This window comes from Canis lupus, chromosome 20, assembly GCF_048164855.1.
Source record: "Canis lupus baileyi chromosome 20, mCanLup2.hap1, whole genome shotgun sequence".
Taxonomy (NCBI): Eukaryota; Metazoa; Chordata; class Mammalia; order Carnivora; family Canidae; genus Canis; species Canis lupus.
Genome location: NC_132857.1, coordinates 13,647,133 through 13,669,278, shown reverse-complemented (window position 1 = coordinate 13,669,278; position 22,146 = coordinate 13,647,133). Strand labels below are relative to the sequence as shown.

Genomic DNA, 22,146 nt, shown 5'->3' with positions numbered 1-22,146 from the left:
TCTCATTTTCACATAAACTGGTATGTGAGCTGAAATAGATCCTATTATGTGGAAAGAGTCAATTAATTCACACTTTGAACTAATAAGATAGGCTCTATCCTTGGATAGGATTTGTGGGCATGACAGTAAAGTCTCTCACTCTATCCCAGTAGAATCCTCCCAGTTCAACAAGCTGTTAGGCATTTGGAAATATTTTCTGATTTTCTATATATGGCTTCCCAGTGTAGCTTTCCAAACTTCCTTGGTGTAAATTATCCTTTTTTAAAATCTAAAATGTGCTTGAGATATTTCTGAAATTTTTCTCAATATAGATACTGTTTAATTGAAGATGGAACTGCAGTTCAAATGCATTCTCCTGAATTGTCATCAGGTGTCTAAAACAGCAGGCAGTAAACTATCTTCTTTCAGCTAAGCACCTATTAAAGCTACCGGCTGTATTCGTTATAATACCAGTCAGTTGGAATGAAGCCATTTTAGACTGACTTATCAATCATGTATACTGCAATTTTGACCGGCCTACTCTTTCCATGTAGTAATCTCATTGCAGTTTCCTTTTTAAAATTAGCCAACACATCTATTTTTAACCCTTAAGTTCCTTGAGCCTCTCTGGTATACTCTGCAGACAAAGGTATGGAACAACACAATTCCTAACTTATAGACAGATTTATATTCTAAAACGTCATTTTGTCAACTAGCTTAAAATAAGGTCACTCCTTTCCCTAAAAAACAATTTAATTCTTTTTGCTTAGGTTCCTTTGGTAGTCTTCAAATTTTTATCTTTATTATTTATCATAACACTTTCCTGGTACATAGTAGGTGCTAAATAAAATTTGTGGCATGAATATCATGCAACATTGTAAAACCTAATCATAATGTAGAAAATCATTCATATGAGAAAATGTTTTCTGAGTCCCACTTTGAAATAATGCCGGTTACAAACCTTTCTATATTGGAAATAAGAACTCCAATACATTGGAATAAGAACTCTTTATCCATTTCCCCTACCTGTAGATAGAAACTTATCTGGTCTGTCTTTCTGGGAGCCCTTTTACATCTTGTGTAGCTTGCCCTTGCTTTCTTTTCTTCTGCTTGTTCCATGAATTGGTTTTCTGTTTCCCTGGCCCTGTATGTAGTTTAACATATTTTATTTAATTTACTACTCCTGAAATAAGAGAATATTTCTTGAGGGGTTTTCTTCTTTCTTTTTTATTCCTTCCTGTGTGAATTATAAGAAAGTAAATTATACCAACTATTTTAGAAAACAACAACAACAAAAACAAAAAAAAAACAAAACCCTTCCACCCCCAAATTCCTTTCTGTATTTACTCATTGTATTTCCTTTGCTGGTTGCTCATAAGGAAGTAGGATTTTATATAAATTCCTTTTTTGAGTTTTATATAAATTCTAATAGACAAAGGTATTTTTACTAATTAGGGACAATGAAAATATTTTTCTATTTAGAATATTTGAAGTTAGGTTCTCCTGGGCCAGAGTCCAAAAGTAGAAGGATGGACTAGGCTTTATGGGTCTTAAGCAGAGTTTATCAGTTAACTGTGGCCAAATCGATGCTGATTAAAAACCTCTCAGAGGGCCACCTGGGTTGCTCAGTCAGTTAAGCCTCCAACTCTCAATCTCAGAGTCTTGCAATTGTGCCCCGCATGGGGCTCTGTGTTCAGCATGGAGTCCGCTTGTCTTTCTCTCTCAAATAAATAAATAAATAAATAAATAAATAAATAAATTCTTAAAAACAAACAAACAAACAAACACTCAGAAACTCAGTGAGAGGCAGCAATAAGCAATTGTCTCTTGCTCTTGCATCTGAGATTTGGCTGGGACTCAGCTGGTGGAGATGGGGCATGGCAATAAGCTGGCAGTGAGGTTTAGGTCTGTTCCAGATATCTCTCATTGTTCTGGTATCAGAAAATACTCAGGCATTTTCTTCTCATGTCTATGACAGAAAGTAAGGATAATCTGGCTGTGTAAGCACATATAAAGCCTCTGCTTCTTTATATCCCATTAGCTAAAGAAAGTCACATGACCCAGCTCTAAGTCAAAGACCAGGAGGTAAACTCCCCATCTCACAAGATCACATGCAGAGGGTAGATACAAGGAAAGGTGAAGGACTGAGAACAGCAATGCACTCTACCACCTAAGACGAGGTAGAGAACTTGTGCATGCCCAAGGAAAGCTAATAATTTGGTACCCTTTAAAACCAATATTCTTTAGCATGTAGCTGTCCCATTTTCCCCAACAACCATTTGTTAACAAGACTGTCTTTATTTCCATTGTATATTCATGCCTCCTTTGTCATAGATTAATTGACCATAAAAGTGTCGGTTTATTTCTGGACTCTGGCAAGGGAAACAAAAGCAAAATTAAACATTGAGACTACATCAAAATGAAAAGCCTCTGCACAGCAAAGGCAAACATTAACAAAACAAAAAGGCAACCTGCTGAATGGGAGAAGATATTTTCAAAACATATGTTCAATAAGGGCTTAATATCCAAAATATATCAGGAACTTATACAATTCAATACCAAAAATATCCAATTAAAAAATGGGCAGAGGACCTGAAGAGACATTTTTCCAAAGAAGACATACAGATGGCCATTGGACACCCCAAAAGATACTCAACATCACTCATAATCAGGGAAATTAAAATAAAAACCACACACAAAAAATAAAAACCACAGTAAGATATCACTTTACACCTGTCAGAATGGCTAAAACCAAAAAAAAAAAAAAAAAAAAAAGAGAGAGAGATTGAGAGAGAAATAACAAGTCTTTCTGAGGATGTGGAGAAAAAGAAAACCTCATCCACTGTTTGTGGGAGTACAAGTTGGTGCAACCACTATAGAAAACAATATGGTGGACCCTTAAAAAGTTAAAAATAGAATTACCATATGATCTAGTAATTCCACTAATTTTTTTACCCAAAGAAAATGAAAACATTAATTTAGAAAGATTATGCAGCCCTATATTTATTGAAGCATTATTTGCAATAGCCAAGATTTGGAAGCAACCCAAGTATCCATAGGTGAATAGAAAAAGAAAATATGTGTCTATATATACACACACATACATGTACATACATACTATGTAATATTACTCAGCTATAAAAATGAAATCTTGCCATTTTTAATGACATGGGTGGACCTACAGTATATAATGCTAAGTGAAATAAGTCAGAGGACAAATTTCAAAGTCCTTTAAGTAGTTGTTTAGTATTTAGTGGAGGTGGAAAGAAAATGAATATCTATTGGAACAAATTGTCCAAAGAAACATTTACTCAGTAATTTACTTTTGCTTGCCAAACCAGTGTCAATATTTTTGGGGAAAAAAGACATAAATAGTGTAATAGTTAAGGGTGCAGGTTCTGAGCTAGGTTTCCTGTATTTAAAATCACCTCTGCTCATATTAGCTGTGTAATGCAGGCTGATCATTTAACCTCAAGTTAGGTATAAAAACTATTAATGTGCTGCTGCTATCTTTTTAACTTTATTTTCTATATAGCAAACCAGACAACTTTTTAAGGGAGCAAAGAATTTAAAATTTAGGCAATAAAATAAATTACATTTCAATGAATGTGCATTATTCAGTTTTTGGAATTTCAGCTGATTATAACAGACTTTATTTGCTCACAACAGTAAACATTCATTTAAAAAATATTCAGTAGAATTCTATGTGCAGTAGAGAGGGACATTTACTTGATGGCAGAAACTTATGATAAAGGATGAATATAAAATTTGATCATTTGTCCCGATATTATTTTTACACCTTTATAGGTTGACTCCTCATGGCCATCGTCATGACTTTCCCCTTAATCTCTCTCTGGTTCTCTGGTCTCAGACAAGGGGAGAGAGCTGAACTGGTTTAAGAAACTGAGCACACAAAGATAAACTCAAAATGGATGAAAGATCTAAATGTGAGACAAGATTCCATCAAAATCCTAGAGGAGAACACAGGCAACACCCTTTTTCAACTTGGCGACAGCAACTTCTTGCAAGATGCATCTATGAATTTAAAATGAATTATTGGGACTTCATCAAGATAAAAAGCTTCTGCACAGCAAAAGAAACCGTCAACAAAACTAAAAGACAACCTACAGAATGGGAGAAGATATTTGCAAATGACGTATCAGATAAAGGGCTAGTTTCCAAGATCTATAAAGAACTTATTAAACTCAACAGCAAAGAAACAAACAATCCAATCATGAAATGGGCAAAAGACATGAACAGAAATTTCAAAGAGGAAGACATAGACATGGCCAACAAGCACAAGGGAAAATGCTCCACATCACTTGCCATCAGGGAAATACAAATCAAAAACCACAATGAGATACCACCTCACACCAATGAGAATGGGGAAAATCAACAAAGCAGGAAACAACAAATGTTGGAGAGGATGTGGAGAAAGGGGAACCCTCTTGCACTGTTGGTGGGAATTTGAACTGGTGCAGCCACTCTGGAAAACTGTGTGGAGGTTCCTCAAAGAGTTAGAAATAGAACTACCCTACGACCCAGCAATTGCACTGCTGAGGATTTGCCCCAAAGATACAGATGCAGTGAAACGTCGGGATACCTGCACCCCAATGTTTATAGCAGCAATGTCCACAATAGCCAAACTGTGGAAGGAGCCTCAGGGTCCATCAAAAGATGAATGGATAAAGATGTGGTCTATGTATACAATGGAATATTACTCAGCCATCAGAAAGGATGAATACCCACCATTTGCTTCGATGTGGATGGAACTGGAAGGTATTATGCTGAGTGAAATAAGTCAATTGTAGAAGGACAAACATTATATGGTCTCATTCATTTGGGGAATATAAAAATTAGTGAAAGGGAATAAAGGGGAAAGGAGAGAAAATGAGTGAAAATATCAGTGAAGGTGACAAAACATGAGAGACACCTAACTCTGGGAAATGAACAAGGAGTGGTGGAAGGGGAGGTGGGTGGGGGGATGGGGTGACTGGGTGACGGGCACTGAGGGAGGCACTTGACGGGATGAGCATTGGGCATTATGCTATATGTTGGCATATTGACCTTCAATAAAAAAAAAAAGAAACTGAGCAGTCAGGGAGGATAATGTTGATCGATGAGAGATTCTGAAAGATCATTGGTCATAGCAGGACACGTATTCTATGGATCATGTTCATAAGCTATTTGGACTGGGAGGTGGGATTGCAAAAGACATATTTGAAAAATGAAGCTAAACCATTCTATAAGAAAAGAAAGTGTAGTTAGCATAGGGACTTTAATTTTTTGTGTGAGATATGAAAATCTGGACCAGGGTTGAATTGTTTGGGACAATAGAAGAAGGTGACCATCTTCTCAGTGGAAAGCAGAGGAAGACCACAGTGACTACAAAATTCTTGCCTCTAAAAGGTGATTAAATATTTAGTTTTTGTTGAAAGTAATACTAATTTTTAAGCCTTTATAAGTCATCTCTGTATCTTTACCTGTCTCTCATATGTGGCTTACTTTCCCCATTTTCATCTCAGTCTTGCTAAATTAATCTTGAGCCAATGGGAAAATTCAGGAGGCCTTATTAAGTACTTATTAAAGAGCTTTTATGTGCTAGACATTCTTCTAAGACACTAAAGAGAAAAAAATTAACAGTTACTGTTTGATAGAGCTTACCATGTAAACCAATGATTTTCATATAATCTGAAAAATTTATCATTTATTGAAAACTTAGCACTTGGCTAAAATACTCATTTCTATTACAAATCCTTCCATCATTTTGGTAACAACCACTTAGACAATCCACCCATGCTCTGGTCAGTCAGTGCCTTGATCTCCTCATTTCCAGTAGTCTTGTCCTTCTTATCATCCATGTCAGAGTCATATCCTATCAGTGATATCAGACCCACCAGCAAAATATTAATTTCAAGCATCCTATTGGAAACCATAACTTCCTATGTTTTAGCTTACTTTCCTTGTATTCCCATTTCATTTGTTCTTGACCCTATTAGGACCTCTAATCCATTGACCCTTCCCCACTTCTACACCACTTTTTTATGATTCATTTCATCTCACTCTCACCTACCTATGTTCTCACTTCTCTCCTTGTCTAGTTTAGAGCCTTTGGTCACTCCCCTTGCGTACACCTCAACTCCCCTGCTTTTTTCTTACCCGAAAAAACTCTATTTAAGTAAAATTACTTTATTTCATGACTGGAATCAAATAGCTGAATGTGGCTAAAAGAAATATCCAACAATGTTGACTCGTCTCTTTGATTTATGATGACAAATCTCAAGTGGGCACTCAGTCCTGCAGGGTAGTCCTACTGGATTTCTCTAGTACGTTCACTTTCATTCTCTCTGAGGTGACAATTTTACACTTTATTCTTTAAAATTTCTAATATTTATCTCATCCTAATTCTTAGCTGATGACAGAAGCGCTCAGAACTGCTTCCACTTCCCATCACCAGATCTGCCTACATATTTTCTGCTTTCTCTCTAGTTCCTACAGATAAACTGTTTTTCCTTCTTCCTGTAACCATTCTCCTTGATAGCTGCATTACATTGGTGATGTAAGGTAAAGGTTGGAGCATGGAAGAAAGAAGCAGGGTGGTCCATGCATTGAATTAGTAGCAGAAGCATCATCAGCTTGGATTAGGATTAGCATTTGGGGTCCAGGAAGCTGCATGTCTGTGATTAATGCCTGTTACCTGCAAGGACAATTATATAGAACTGGGGTCAGTGAGGCTAAATTGATCCATGTAATGAAAGGCCTCTTTTGGTAGGGCGGGGGAGGAAAGAGAGGAGGGCTAAATTGGAAAGGGCCGTGAGAGAGACAAAGGGACAGCTGCTATATTTGGGAAAGTTGAAGGAGAGATGGAGAAAGAAGATTATAAGTTCTTCTGTTATCTTGTGAATATTTCTAAGAGGCTGCAATAGAGATCTAAATTGCTTTAATTGCTTTTCAGTTCTTATCCACATATTTATTTGGGTAACCCTCCATGCTGTGGCTTGCTTTTAAGCAGAGAATGAGTTGGCCTAGATTAATGTGGTTTACCATTATGATGAGGAATATTTATTCTGTAGACTCTGAGTGGGGCAGAAATTCAGGCCATGGCATTTTGTAATTGTGATTGGGACTTAACGTGTATCTTCAGGTTGATATGATCTAGGGAAACATGGTTATACTCATGAATGCTGAATTTTGCAAACCGTTAGAAGAGGTATGGATATCATATGGATAAGATAATATCCTGTGTTTTCAATTTATATTATATCACAAGACACGCTATTTTTTAAGTTGGACATTTTGTGCATTTTGATGAATATATCTATTTATCTTTGAAGGCCAAGAAAAATAACAGTGATTTTATAACAGATTTTAATTAAAAGTCAGTTAATAGCACAGCATTCAGAATTATGACCTACTTGACCAGGTAGAGTTCTGAAAGCTCAAGAAAAAGCTTAATGGGCATGTTAAAAAAAAATCACAGTAGATAAAAAGGCTATGAGCCAAACTATTATTTTAGTGATGATTGCAACTAATTGTAATTATTTGTTAAGAAAATAAGTGTCTTGAAAAATGCCTATGTAATTTGCCTTCATGGGAATAAGACTTTCTTTTTAAGTAGGAATGCAGATTTATTAATGACATAGTACATCATGGTTCCATAGCAAATTAACAATTAAAAATGGGAATTTTGGAATTTCTTGGGTATATCCTATTTTCTATGCCTCAGATACATTATATATGTATCTGAAATGATGTGATGCAAATAAGCCCAGGCATGATTAGAGTTTTAAGTACCAAATTGCAGACCAGGGTGACTTGTTTTTTCTAAGATGCAAATAAAGAGAGCATGCCCTTGCAACCTCCATCACCTTGTGTATCCCAAACAGTCCAAATGAGTTGTGATGAGTGTGCTTTTAATATCTTAGAACAACTGGTTTCTGAAATGTCACGATTGAAGATTTTATGGTGTCACTTAATGTGAAATAAAACATGAAGGGATTTCAGTGGAAACTTGTCTGTTTGTGGATGTGACAGCAGGCCTAGCTCAGCTGTGCAGTAGGTGAAGGCCCCGGGCCTGGTGGTCCACCTTGTCATGTAGCACTTGTCTCTTTCCTTCTCAGAAATTCATTCTCCTGAATTCATGTTTTCTCAAAATCAATTGGTATTTATTATTGCTTTTTAAAAAAGATTTTATTTATTTATTCATGAGAGGCAGAGAGAGAGAGAGAGAGAGAGAGAGAGAGAGAGAGAGGCAGAGACACAGGCAGAGGGAGAAGCAGGTTCCACGCAGGGAACCCGTCGCGGGACTTGACCTTGGGTCTCCAGGATCACGCCCTGGGCTAAAGGTGGCGCTAAACCGCTGAGCCACCCAGGCTGCCTATTATTGCTTTAAATTATGTTTGTAAAGAGGTAGACTATTAAACATATCCATTTGTTTTAAAAATATACACGAGACTTTTTGGGGGATACGAAATGACATAAGGTGTGTGGGCCAGCCATCAAAGAATGAATTAATTGGAGACAACCTATAGAAACATGAAACAGTCTTTTAACAAAATAAAGTTCTATATTTTCAAGTGGGAAAATGAAAGTTGTATGTGAATGCTATTATAGGAATCCAGATGTGAGAAAATGTATTCTGATATGAAGTGGTTAGGAGAGGTTGTTATTTGAGTTGAATGCTAAAGATTGGGCAGGATTTCTGTCAGAAGAGAGGAAGAGGAGTGGTTTTGTTGATATGGGAAAGATACATGTGAAGAGCTAATAAGGCAGGAGTCTTTTCCTCCTGAATGCACAGTAGTGATAGCTAATGCTATAAATATGTTTATGTTAATGTGCTTCCTAAATGATTTTGAGGTAGATGTCGTTGTGTTGTTGAGTTTGTATTCTTATCCAATAGTGATAGTAATCTTAAAGGTGGAACTGTCATGCCAAAAAGAAGGGGAGACAGCTAAAATAATGAGAAGAGCAGTTTCCTGGCAGTTAGGAGGTCTGACTTTTAGTTCCTGTGCTGTTGCTTCCTACATTTTTGTTAAAGTGACCTATGGTATGTCATTTTATTTCTCCTGATTTGTAAGATGAATTTGTTGAGCAGGATGCTTTTGAGGTTCCTTCAAACTCTGGTTCCAAGAGTTGGTTCTATAGTAGGCTAGGGAAAGGGGTTCTGGACAGAAGGACCTTTAGGGACTTTTTAATTCATTGCTGTTCAAGTGACCTCTTATTATGTATGATAGAGATAGAACTTCATCTTACACTCTAGAAAGCTAGTGGATGACCTGTAGGCTATTGCATTTTGCCCTTTCAGACTAACTGGACCGTTAAGTTTAGAAGGCCGATGTAAGATTTCCTTTTTGGTTACTCTACAAGAAGAATGAGGTTACTTTTACTCTTTTATAAGAGAACCCTTTGAGAATAAAATGGCTTTAATGTTTCATAGGGTCAAACAATTTTGAACAGCCCAGAGTACATTATTCTTATCATAGCTTAGCAGGTGTCCCTGAGTCAGAAGACTATCTAAATATTTAATGTGAAACTCATGAGGACTTGCCTGTCTTTTCCTCTTGGATTAGCTGCATCCTTAGTATTTATTAAGAAATATACATGTATTCAGATTTATAAAACTTCATTATCTAAATTTGGTTCTATTGTCAGTATCAACTAACATTTATTGAGTACCCACTGTTTCTCTGGCATCATATTATGCATTAGGGATTCTGCATATTGATGTCTTTTCTTCTCAAGGACTCAGAAATCATCCTTTTAAGGTTAGAAATAGAAACTGAAACAGTGGGATAGTAGTAACATCCAGTGACACAATAGGTCATTGTAAGGTCTATATTCCTTTATCATCATTTGATATACTGTATTCATCTCTCTATATATAATTATCTTATTATATTTTCAATTTATTCTCCTGTTATTTAAATGTGGCAGCTGTAACTAATTTGATATCAACCACCTGCTGTGTTGTGCCCATCTCTATAAAACTTTATTCTACAATCTGAATGTATCTAAAAATATTCAGAAGTAAATACAACATCATTAACCTGTCATATACAGTGAAATCTCACAGAAATAAAAAATGAAAGAAAACTGAATTGTGAGGAAGAAGTTCTAAATTAACCTCTAATTCTACATCTGACCTAGAAGGACTGCTTGGAGGCAGGACAGCATCATGAAGCTGGAAGTAATTGCTCCTTCATTTGTTTTTGTGTTGTCCCACAAGTGGTGTGAAGAAATTGTTTCCAGTCAGATTCGGAGCTTCTTTCCATCAGGACAGACATCTAGGATTCTGTTCCTTCCTCAGTGGAGGGTATAGTGCAGAAATGAATGAGTCAAATATCATCTATTCTGTGTATTTACAAGATGTGACTATATAATACCAAGACTATTTTTAAAGCCAATTATAGAATTTCACAAATGACTTTTTTTTTTTTTTTAATTTTTTATTTATTTATGATAGTCACACAGAGAGAGAGAGGCAGAGACATAGGCAGAGGGAGAAGCAGGCTCCATGCAGGGAGCCCGACGTGGGACTCGATCCCGGGTCTCCAGGATCACGCCCTGGGCCAAAGGCAGGCGCTAAACCGCTGCGCCACCCGGGGATCCCCCACAAATGACTTTAATAAAATCATTCTTCTGTGGGTCAATAATGAGTATTCCAACAGCTAAATCCAATTGCCTTTTATTTTTTATAGTTTTTATCCTTATCGAAATCAATCTTTTTGAAGTTTTCAACACTGTTGGCCATTCTTCATTTTTTTTAAAGATTTTATCTATTTATTTGACAGAGAGAGGGAGAGAGAGAGAGCAAGCGCACAAGCAGGGGGAGCAGGAGAGTGAGAAGCAGGCTCCCCGCAGAGCAGGGAGCCCAATGCAGGGCTCTATCCCAGGACCTCGGGATCATGACCAGAGACGAAGGCAGACACTTAACCGAGTCACCCAGGCGCCCCTCTTCCTTTTTTAAGACAAATATTCCCCCTCTGTTAAAATAAACAAACCCTGCTACCTATTAAAAACACTAGAAAATAAACTGAAAAATATAAAAAAGGAAACTGACCCATAGTGTTTCTACTCAGAGACAGAGCCACTGTTAACAATGGCTCTAACTATGTAGCCTAGTCTTTTTTTTTTAACCATGTATATACTGTTAAAAAATGGGATCATCCCATAAATACTGTTTTTAAACTAATTTTTTTTGTTTCACAATATGTTATGTGCCATTTTCCATGTTATCAAATATTTCTAATAGGTATAACTTGAGCAGCCATAAATCAGATCTGTGCAAAAATGAAAGTGTTTCATGACTGCATGGGCTCTCCTTGATTCTAAGCCTTTTTTTTTGGGCTCAGCAGAAAAAAATGTAGTGAGTCTTCAAGTTATTCTTGTCTTTTTCAATTTAAGACTTCAGCTTTTTGGCAGTCAAATGCAAGTACTACAAGCTCAGGTATTGCTTAAAGTTTGTTCTCCAAATTTCTTTCTCTTCTCAAGACTTTTTCCTTCCCTTGTTCTTTCTCACTCTAATTCAGGTGCTTGTGTTCATCTGAGATGTCAGGGAAGGATGGGGAATCCGTGAAAGTGAAGCACAGAATGAGTGGTGGGTAGGATATACATTCCATTTACAACTTCCCTCTCTGCTGCTTCTTGTCACTAGTGTCTTTGCCTGGTTGGTTCCTGACATTTGGGGATGCTTGCTGCAGGTTGGTTCTTGTCCTTTTGTTGTCTCTGTATAGCTGTTGATGAGTCTTTTGGTATTGATGGACCTGCTGGGGTCTCACAGTACATGATAGCATCTAAAGGTGCCTGTCTGGGTTCCTGTGAGGCTTCAGAAGCATCATGACTGTTATTTCCCCTTCCCATCTTAGATTTGTTCTGCTGAAGACTTATGCTGTTTGGTGCTCCCCTTTATTCTAGGCAATCTTTTGTGGTGGAAGCTGGTGGATTGGCTTTGCTTCCAACCAACTTCCAACCAACTAGCTTGCTCTGAGTTCACAATAATCCACACCTTTTCATCTTGTACTTTTCTGCCATCTTTTAGGATTAGCTTCTTTGTTCTCTAATTTCATGGGGGAAAGTACTAGGGAGTGGGGCCAGGATGAAGGGAGGACAATGTATTTACCACAGAGTTGCCAAATGCTGATTTTGCTGATTTCCATTTTTTCCTTCTACTATTCTTCCTTCTCTCCCTCACATTTTGTCATGTCTTGAAAAAAGACTTGTAAACCAGTTCATTCTCTTTGTGGTACCAGAGCAATGGGCAAAGTTGGACACTGAGGTAGGAACCCCTCTGAATTTAGCTTTCTCAGATATCTATAGTGAGGATGGATCAGCAGAAATAAAAGAGAATCTGTCCATGTTTCAGCTTTTAGCAACAAAGAAATTTTTGTGTGTGATTTATTTGGCATAATTTTAATTGCTGCAAGTTGCTGCATAGTGTTCTGTATATGTGCCATCATTTATTTTATAAATTCTTTTTCACTTACTATGCTCCATCCACATTTGTATCATAAAAATAAGTTATTTTTTAAAAAAAGATTTTATTTATTTATTCATGAGAGACAGAGAGAGAAAGAGAGAGAGAGGCAGAGACACAGGCAGAGGAAGAAGCAGGCTCAATCCCTGGTCTCCAAGATCAGGCCCTGGGCTAAAGGCGGCGCTAAACCACTGAGCCACCTGGGCTGCCCTAAAAATAACTTATTTTTAATTAAAGCACTGAAAGTAATGCTTCCCTCTATTTTAAAAATTATCTTCTTTCTAACTGTTCAAAAATCTCTGCTTTTTAAAAGTCCTTTCTTATTCTTTCCTTTTCTGATCACAAAACTGGTTCTTGGTCTTTCTCTAATTTCCTTTCTTTGTAGTCTGTCTTTTGGAAGTCCTATCCAGATTTATGGCTCAATTCTCATTTCTAGTTGTATGACTCCTGAATTTTTGTCTCTAGTCCTAGGCAGTCTAGGCACTCTCCTAAGAATTAGTCCCACATTTGCAAGTATTTGCTAACCATCTTTACTCAAGGATCTCTCTGGCATCTTTAATTCACAATATTAGGATTGAATTTAGGTCTTTGGTATTATTGTTAGATAAAGAATGACATTATGCTAAGGACATAGCATTGGGAAATGATTGGTGTCTGGGTGTGTAACTAGACCAACCCAGTAAAGACTAGGGCTGTGTGACCCAGGACAGTTTGACATTGTTTTGATTTCCCTATTTTGATCCAGTAGACTTTTTTTCTATTTCAACAATGCCAAACAGTTAGTACACAGGGAACTAAATGATTAAAAGGATAAAAATTAGATTAGCAGCTGAATAGACCAATACTGGAAAATGGAGCAATCTTAGAGTTATCTGAGAGAAATATATTAATTAAAAAACATCACACTATTAAATCCTTAGTATCTAAAATAATGTCCAGTACATAAGAGGTAATCAATGGATTTTTTTTTTACTTAGTAAATGAATGTGCAAAACTTAGAATTGACTATAGCTGAAAATGAACGTTTGTTTTTGACCACTGAATGATTGTCTTAGTCCATTCAGTCTGCATCAACAAAAACACCATAAGTAGGGTTACTTATAAATGACAAAAATTTACTTCTCACAGTTGCAGAGGCTGAGAAGTTCAAAATCAAGTTGCCAGCATGCCCGGGTTCTAGTGAGAGCTCTCTTTGTTGGTTTGTAGCCAAAGCCCTCTTGCTGTGTCTTCTCATGATGGAAGAGGTAGGATAACTCTCTAGGGCCCATTTATGAGGGCTCTGCCTTCATGACCTGATCACTTCACAAAGGCTCTAAGTCCTAATACCATTAGGATTTCGACACAGAATTTTGGGAGAACACAAACATTCAAACCCTAGCATTCCATCTGGGGCTCCTCAAAATTCATATCCTTCTTACATGCAAAATACATTCATTCCATCCTAGTAGCTTTAAAAGTCTCAACAATTCCAGCATCAACTCAAAAGTCTGAAGTCCAAAGTCTCATTTGACTATAATGTAAATTAGATATAAATGAGACTCAAGGTATGATTTATTCTGAGGCAGAATTCCTCCCCAGCTGTGAACTTACGAACAAGTTGAGTGCTTCCAAAATACAATGGTAGGACAGGCATAGAGCAAACACTCTTATTCTAAAAAAGAGAAATGGGAAAGAAATAGGTGGCAGTCCCAAGGAAGTTCAAAACTCAACAGGGCAAACAACATGAAATCTTAAAACTTGATAATAATCTTTGGATGCTCTGCCCACCAGCCTTACTAGTGTGGGAGTCTCACCTTCTGGACACTCTGGGGCATCCCTACTTCCAAGGCTTTGTTAAGCAAAGTGCATATGGCAGTTCTCACAGATTGGAGTTATGTGTATAGCTTTCCTGGGATATAGTCACACACCAGGGGTGGGGGGCAGCCCTATACAGTTTTCAAATGCTGATTTTCATTTTTTGTTCTACTGTTCCATCACTCTTTTAGGCATTTCCCTAGAAGGGGTTTTCTGCAAGGCCTCACTCTTGCTTTGGACTTCTGCTCAGGTCATGTGCCTACAGGTCTGGGTAGCTTCATTCTTCGAAATCTAGGTGCTTGATGAAGGTAGGGCCCCTATGCCTGGCTATGGGTGGGATTTGTCTGGCCTGTTGAAACCCAGGCAATGACCTTCTTTTGAAACTGAAGAGGCATCCCTGATGGTCTCTGAATTCCCTTTGGGGTCCTTTTTTTCTTATTTTGAAGAATATTGCATGTTCACAGCTGAATATTTCTATAGCCCCATCTTGTAAAATCTGAAATCTTCCTCCTTTCCTTCTTCTGTCTCCTTTTTTCCCCTTCAGTTGGCTGTTTTTCTGCTGAGATGGCTGATTAGGTCTGTGGTTCATACCCATATTAATCTTATCAAAGGTTGGTTTGCTCACAGCCTTAGTGTTATCTTCTGAACATATTTTCTCATTTTTTGCAGTAGGAATAGACTGAGAATTTTCTGATTTTTTAAAAAATATTTTATTTATTTATTTTAGAGAGATAGAGACAGTATGTGAGCAGAAGGGAAGGGAGAGAGAGAATCTCAAGTAGACACCACACTGAGCAAGAAGCCTATGCAGGGCTTGATCCCATAACCCTGAGATCATGACTTGAATTGAAACCAAGAGGCAGGTGCTTAATGGACTGAGCCACCAAGGTACCCCAAATTTTCTGAATTTTTAAGTTCTGCTTCCCTTTGAGTTAATAATTTTGTCCTAAAATTATTTCTCTCTTACTGTATTTTACTAGAAGCATTCAAGAGAAGCCCAAGCTATACCATCAACACTTTGCCTAGAAATAGCTTCAGCCAAATATCCAATTTCATTGCATACAAGTTCTACTTCCCACAAAACACCAGGGCATAGACATAATTCAGCTAAATTCTTTGTCACTTTATAACAAGGATCACTTTTCTTCCAGTTACCAAAACATATTCCTCCTTTCTGTCTGAGACCTCACCAGAATGGCCTTTATTGTCCATATTTCTACAAACATTCTGTTCATAACCACTTTATTATTCTCTGGGGAGACTGAGGCTTTTCTCACAGCTCTCTTCTTCTGAGCCCTTACCAGATTTGCCCTTAACAGTCTGTTCACAGCAATGTGATAGGCCAGCATAGTCACATTCTGGTGAAGACCCTCTTATTGGGTATCTCTTGGAAGTGAGCATCTGAGATCAAGTGTAGGATCATATCCAAGAAGTGGGAGGCTAAGGCTTTGGAAGGCTCATTTACAATATTAAAATCACAAGAATTACAGGCATAATGTAAAATATGACAGCAAGCCAGGAGCAAAAATGTTCAAGGAAGGAGAGTGACTGTAACTAGTTGAGATTCAGATATATTCTGTTCATGGAATACAGAGCTGAGCATTTCTAAAGTGGAGGAGGATGAATGATCTGAAAGTAGAATGAGGAACATGAAAGACATTTACTCCATCTCCAGTACTATGAAAAAGAAAAACAGTCGCTACTTGAGAGGGCTGCAGGGAAAGTAGTATCGTCAAAGAAAATCCTTCAGACTGAAAATTCAAGGGGAATTTAGAAATAGAAGGATATAGGGGATTTGACAATGGCTGACTGTAAATTCCAGAGGACAATGCAAGGCTCAGGACATGGATAGATGGGGTCAGAAAAAGGACTGTGACAGGGATTAGAATGCAGAGATACATAAAGTGGGTGAAGGGCATGAAAAGATCAATACTGACCATCTTAAATGAGGCAAGGCATTTTGTGAAGCTATGTTGGAGAGCGGGGAGAGTGGAGGAACTGTCAAGTTCTGAGTATTTTTTGTTTTTACTAATGGAGCCATGATGATGGGTGAGGTGCATACTTACTGTGATCAGATGGGTCTCAGAGGCTTTCTTGTGGTTTCTGCTGAAGGAGATGACAGGGGTGGAGTCCAGGAAAGAGGACTACTGAATTTTATGAAAATCCTTCATCATTAGGCAAAACTTGTGTTTGTACAAAATGTTTTTATGATTTTAAAGCATCATGCATGTCAAAATGGCCCTTTGTCTCAAGGACCTCCCCAGTAGGCTATAGGAGAAGCAATATGACTACTTGAATTTAACTATTGAAGAAGGCTATTAAAATTTCACTGGTTCCAATAAAAAAATGAGATATAGCATCTGTAATGAACATTTGTTAAGGATGATGGCAATTTACATTGAAAATTATGTAAGAAGCGGGATCCCTGGGTGGCGCAGCGGTTTGGCGCCTGCCTTTGGCCCAGGGCGCGATCCTGGAGACCCGGGATCGAATCCCACGTCAGGCTCCCGGTGCATGGAGCCTGCTTCTCCCTCTGCCTATGTCTCTGCCTCTCTCTCTCTCTCTCTCTGTGACTATCATAAATAAATAAAAATTTAAAAAAAAAAAAAAAAAAAAGAAAATTATGTAAGAAGCAACATTTATGGTTCTTGTGTCTTTATCTATAACGTTATAGTTATTTTATCACCATGGATTGGCACACTACACTGAGGAGGTATTATTGTCTTCATTTTATAGATGGAGAGTCTGGTTCAGAAAGTTCATTAAGTTAAGGTCAAGATTTGAACCTAACTTTGTTTTGGCCCAGGCCCTTACAACTGGGCATGTGCTCATGCTTCTACAATGTTTTCATAAAAATTACCTCATTTGCATATATAAAGGTTTAGTTTAGTTTTACTGATGCTCCTCAAAGCTCTCAAGAATGTCACAATTGATTTCAGCCAACAAAATTTGCTTTAAGTGTATTTTAGAGTTATATCTTGCTGATACTTGGAATTTACAAGTCCTTCTTGTTGTTCTATAAGTAATGGGTTAAATAAACACCTGTCCCCTAGAAATCTTATGGTTGTCCTAGGAAAACAAACTTCTATGAAAATTTTATAAAAAAGGAGCTTGAACAGTGAACAAACTGGTGGTTGCTAGAGGGGAGAGCATGGGAGGATTGACAAAATGGGTGAAGGGGAGTAGTGGGTACAGTCTTCCAGTTATCAGTGAATAAATCATAGGGATGAAAGGTACAGCAAAGGGAGTATAGTCAATGGTAGTATAACAATGTTGTATGGTGACAGATGATAGCTACACTTGTGGTGAGCATAGTATAACATATGGACTTGGTCAAAGCACTATGTTGTATATCTGAAACTAATGTAACATTGTGTATCAGCTATATATCAATTTAAAAAAAAAGAACTTGAAATAAGGAATACAGTAAATAAGTAAATAAACCTCTGGATTTTTGGCATGATTTTCCTTAAGTCTACGATGATTTTTTTTGAGACTAAACATTTTCATATTTGATATATGCAAAAGAATACACACAATATACATATAAACTATGTGAGCAAATTAACAAAACCAAGGCAACCCCCTCCCCCAACCTTGAGTTAGATATTGCTGAAGCTTCCTGAGGGAGGGCTCTCCCCAAGCCCATCCTCCTGCCTTCCACACAAAGGCAAACATTCTGAGCTGCTGTTTATCATTTTCTTGCTTTATGACAACGTATCTCTCGAAAATATATTGTTATTTTTCAAGTCTTTGAACTTTATACAAAAATTGTATTATATAGTGTTTGGTTTTATACATCTTGTGCTTTTTTCCTACATTATATTTCTTTTTTAAAAAGATTTTATTTATTTATTTGAGAGAGAGAGAGATAGCAAGAGAGAGCATGAGCAGTGGGGAGAGGGAGAAGTAGGCTCCCCGCTGAGCTGGAAGCCTCTTGGGGTGCTCATCCCAGGACTCTGAAATCATGACTTGAATCAAAGGCAGACTGAGCCACCCAGGCATCCTTTACATTATCTTTCTTAGACTTCTGTTTCTTACACTTGACAATTTGTTTCAAACTATATAGTGTAGTATATAGTATATAGGCATACATATTAGAATAATGTTGAATAAAATGATAGTCATGGATAACTTGCCCTGGACTTTATTTATTTACTTATTTTTCTAATCTATTTCATATTTCTCCAGGTTAATTGAAGTGTAGATGACAAAATTGTATATATTTAACGTGTATAATGTGATGATTTGATCCATGTGCATATTGTGACAGGATTAATCCTCATACTTACTTTAAAAAAGAATATTTCTAATGTTTCTTTATTTAGATTGATTTTTGCTCAAATGGTTCTTAATTGAACTAAATTCCTTTTTATTCTGTTTCTAAGAGTGTATTTTAAAAAAATTATGAACAAGTTTGGAATTTATCAAATCATTTTCTGTGTCTATTAAAATGACAGTATGGTTTTCTCTTTTAATAAGTAAGTGTGGTATCTTACCTTTATAGCTTTTCTAGTGTTAAACTTCCTACTCATTCTTGGAGAAAAACTAATTTGGTCTCAATGTACTATTTTTTAAGTACTATGCATTCAGTTTTCCAATACTCTGTTTAATTTTTCTTCTATATTCATTTGTGAGGTTGGACTAAAATTTTTCTCTTTCTCTTCTTCTGGTTTTGGTAATAAGGTTATGCTAATATTACAAGTATTACCTCTTTTTCTATTCTCTGAAAGAGTTCATAAGAATAATTTATTTGAAAATTTAATAAAATTCATTGGTTAAACTGTTTGGACCTGCCAATTTCTTTGCATGAGAAAATTTAACTCCTGATCCTCTTTCTTTGCAATTATAGAACTAGTAAAGCTTTCTTTATTCTAGAATAAAGTCATTTTATTGGCGTTTTCAAATTTATTGACATAAATTGTTTACTGTGTTCTTGTTATCCATTTCATTTCTGGCTAAGATAAATCTTCCTTTTCATTTCTAATATTGTTTATTTGTGGTTTAAAAAATTTTTATCGATCATGTCACTGAAGTTTCTGTATTTTAGTGGGCTTTCTAAAAGATTAGTCTTAAACTTTCTATGTTGAAATACACTTACATTTTCAAAAAACTAGCAATAATAGCACAGAAAACATTGCTTTGTTATTTATCCCACACAACATACACACATATACAGATATACACTATTTTTTCTGAACCATTTGAAGAAAGGGTACATACATCACACCTGTTTAATTCTTAATGTATTAGTGTGACTTTTCTAGGAACAGGGGTGTTCTCCACGACTGTAGTTTAATTTTTCAGTTCAGGAGATTTGATATAATACTTTAATCTGTAGTCCACATTTCATCTGCAGAACTTTAAAATTTGACTATTATATTATTTATTCAAAAATTTATATTATGTTCTTTTTAAAAACTGATCATTATTGATTATTCTTTTTAAAAACAGCTTTATTAAGGTAAGATTTGCATACTGTAAGATTCACCCATTGTGAACATGCAGTTTAATGATTTTTAAGAAATTATATTCTTGTGCAACATTCATCATGATCCAGTTTTATAACACTGCCATTAACTCAACAAGTTCCTTCATGTCCATCTGGAGTAGTTCCCCACTTGCATACTTACCTCCACGCAACCATTGTCTACTTTGTATAATTTTGCCTTTCCTAAAAATTTCTTGAAAGTGGAATCATACAATGTATAGTCTTTTGTATCTGGCTTGTTTTTGAGGTTCATCTACCTTGCTGCATGTATCAATAGTTTGCTCCCTTTTATTGCTGAATAAGAGTCTATTGTTTAAATATACCACATTTTTAAAAAAATATAGTCATCAGTTGATGAATATTTGGAGCTTTCACAGTTTTTGGTTATTATTAATAATAGCTCTATGAATATTCATGTACAAGCCTTAATGCACATATATTTTTCATTTCTCTTTGGTAGATAGGTAGGTGTGGAACTTCTGGGTTAAATGGTTAAGTTTATGTTTAGGATTTTAAGAAACTGCAAATATTTTTCCAAAAAGGTTGTATTATTTTACCTTGCCATTGGCAATATATAAGGATTTCAGTTCTTCCACAACCTTGCCAACATTTAGTACTGTGACAGTATTTACTTTAGCTGTTCTAGTAGAAATGTAGTGGTATCCCATTATGGTTTAAATTTGCATTTCCCTAATGACTACTTATGTTGATATTCTTTTCACGTTCTTATTCATCATTCCTACATTTTTTGGTGAAATGTCCATTTAAATCTACCCTCTCATATAAAATAATGGGGTCGTTCACTTTTTATTACTGAATAGTATGAGTTCTTCTTATATTCTAGATATAAATTTACTTTATCATATATATTATTTGCACATATTCTCTTTTTCTTAATAATTTCTTTTGAAGAGCGAAAAGCTTTTAATTTTGATGAAGCCTAATTTATCAACTTTTTCTTCTCTAGATAATGGTTTTCATATCATATCTAGGAAATCTTCATCTAATCCAAGGAAAAAATTCTTCTAGACCATTCTAGAAGTGTTTAAACTGTAGCTCTTAAATATAAGTGTATAATCCATTTTGAGTTAATATTTGTGTGTCATGTGAGGTAAAAGTTAATTTTTTTATATACATCAAATTATCCTAGTACCATTTATTGAATACACTATCCTTTTGATTATTTGGTATGTTTGTTGAAAATCAATTGACTATAAATGTGAGGATTGTTTCTGGACTCTCTTTTTTGTTCCATTGATCTGTATGGTTGTATTTATGCCAGTACCACACTGTTTTGATGACCTAACTCATTTTTCATTCCATGTTTTGTGTCTTTAAATAAATATTATTTTATATTTTTGAATAATGTATTAATTATCAGATATTCCAATATCTGAAGTCCTTGTTTGTCAAAGGAAATTTTGTGTTGCTCTCCTGATTCTTATTCATAGTATTTGTTTCCTTGTGGTATTAGTGGTATTTGTGAACCCATATTTGGCTGAACTTCATCTGTGAGAATCCTGAGGGCCTTAGTTGGGAACTCTTTCATCCACAGATGTTTGTATTTGTTTCTGGCAGAGGCAGGGCTGTGATATAAACCTGAGATCAGTGCTGGGACTAGGGTGAGGCAAGGGAAGCTATCTAGGGTACAAAATTTAAGGAGACACTTACTCTCAAAGTCATACAAGTGTGCGTTCTTAAATTTGTACCCTAAGTGCTCCTCTTGACTCACCCTAGTCCTGGCCCCTGCCAGAGACTGCTTTAATCCATTCTGAACTTCCTTTATTGTGGGTGTCAGGTTCACCTTTCTTCTCATGATGGTGACCCCAAGATTCAGTCTTCTGAGACTTATTTAATCCCCTTGCAGGTTCTTGACTCAATGCAAGGGTCTCAGATTTAGCTTCCCTCCCAAGCAAGGGGCCCCAAAGCTCAGTTTCTTGATGTCAGTAACATATAGAAATTTATATTTGGGAAACGTGACTTTTGGATTGTTTATAGCTCATCATTTCCTTTAGGCCAATGTCTTTTTTTGTTCATTGTTTATTTTAATTTCTCCTTATTTTATCATAAACCATTATTGCCAATGTCTTTTTTTGTTCATTATTTTAATTTCTCCTTATTTTATCATAAACCATTATTGCATTGAAAAATATTACTTGGGCAGCCCCGGTGGCTCAGCGGTTTAGCGCCGCCTGCAGCCCAGGGCATGATCCTGGAGTCCGGGGATCGAGTCCCACGTCAGGCTCTCTGCATGGAGCCTGCTTCTCCCTCTGCCTGTGTCTCTGCCTCTCTCTCTCTTTCTCTGCATCTCTATGAATAAATAAATAAAATTTTAAAAAAAATTAAAAAAAAGAAAAATTTTAATTTTATTATGTGAGAAGTCCTCCAAATATGTAGCCTCAGATATGTT

General features: G+C 36.3%; 1 protein-coding gene across 2 annotated transcripts in view; it reads left to right on the top strand.

The window, feature by feature from the left end:
• C20H4orf33 (chromosome 20 C4orf33 homolog) overlaps nucleotides 1-22,146 on the top strand; it is a 312,784-nt gene that overhangs the window by 227,215 nt on the left and 63,423 nt on the right. Inside the window, exon 10 of one of the 2 annotated variants that reach the window (XR_012012789.1) lies at nucleotides 3,787-3,810. The exons of the other annotated variant lie outside the window; for it this stretch is intronic. The gene's annotated coding sequence lies outside the window, so the exon portion shown is untranslated. Of the gene's footprint in view, nucleotides 1-3,786; nucleotides 3,811-22,146 lie in introns of those variants that run through there. 2 annotated transcript variants of the gene reach the window in all.